Source organism: Cebus imitator, unplaced genomic scaffold (assembly GCF_001604975.1).
Source record: "Cebus imitator isolate Cc_AM_T3 unplaced genomic scaffold, Cebus_imitator-1.0 Scaffold280, whole genome shotgun sequence".
NCBI classification, from domain to species: domain Eukaryota; kingdom Metazoa; phylum Chordata; class Mammalia; order Primates; family Cebidae; genus Cebus; species Cebus imitator.
Window position 1 is genome coordinate 128,205 of NW_016107595.1, and position 1,054 is coordinate 129,258.

Genomic DNA, 1,054 nt, shown 5'->3' on the forward strand with positions numbered 1-1,054 from the left:
GATGGATGGATGGTTGGTTGATTGGATGGATGGATGGATGGATGGATGGTTGGATGATTGGATGGATGGATGGATGGATCGATGGATGATTGGTTGATTGGATGGATAGATGGATGGATGGATGATTGGTTGGTTGGTTGATTGGATGGATGGATGGATGGATGGACAGACAGTTGGATGGATGGTTGGTTGGTTGGATGGATGGATGGATGGGTGGATGATTGCTTGGTTGATTTGATGGACAGGTGGATGGATGGATGGACAGACGGATGGATGGATGGTTGGTTGATTGGATGGATGGATGGATGATTGGTTGGTTGGATAGATGGATGGATGGATGGATGGATGGACAAATGGATGGATGGATGGATGGATGGATGACGGATGGATGGTTGGTTGATGAGATGAATGGATGTATAGATGATTGGTTTGGTTGATTGGATGGATGGATGATTGGTTGGTTGATTGGATGGTTGGATGGATGGATGATTGGTTGATTGGATGGATGGATGGATAATTGGTTGGTTGATTGGATGGATGGATGGATGGATGGATCGACGGACAGATGGTTGGTTGGATGGATGGATGGATGGATGGATGACGGATGGATGGTTGGTTGATGAGATGAATGGATGGATAGATGATTGGTTTGGTTGATTGGATGGATGGATGGATGGATGGATGATTGGTTGATTGGATGGATGGATGGATGGATGATTGGTTGGTTGATTGGATGGATAGATGGATGATTGGTTGATTTGATGGACGGGTGGATGGATGGATGGACGGATGGACGGATGGATGGATGGATGGATGATTGGTTGGTTGATTGGATGGATGGATGGATGATTGGTTGGTTGATTGGATGGATGAATGGATGATTGGTTGGTTAGATGGATGGATGGGTGGATGATTTGGTTGGTTGATTTGATGGACGGGTGGATGGATGATTGGTTGGTTGATTGGATGGATGGATGGATGATTGGTTGGTTGATTGGATGGATGGATGGATGATTGGTTGGTTGATTGGATGGATGGGTGGATGATTGGTTGG

The 1,054-nt window shown here is 45.7% G+C and overlaps 1 protein-coding gene across 1 annotated transcript in view; it reads left to right on the plus strand.

Moving 5' to 3' along the window:
- RAB8A (RAB8A, member RAS oncogene family) overlaps nucleotides 1-1,054 on the plus strand; it is a 27,277-nt gene that overhangs the window by 24,277 nt on the left and 1,946 nt on the right. The gene's annotated exons all lie outside the window — the stretch shown is intronic.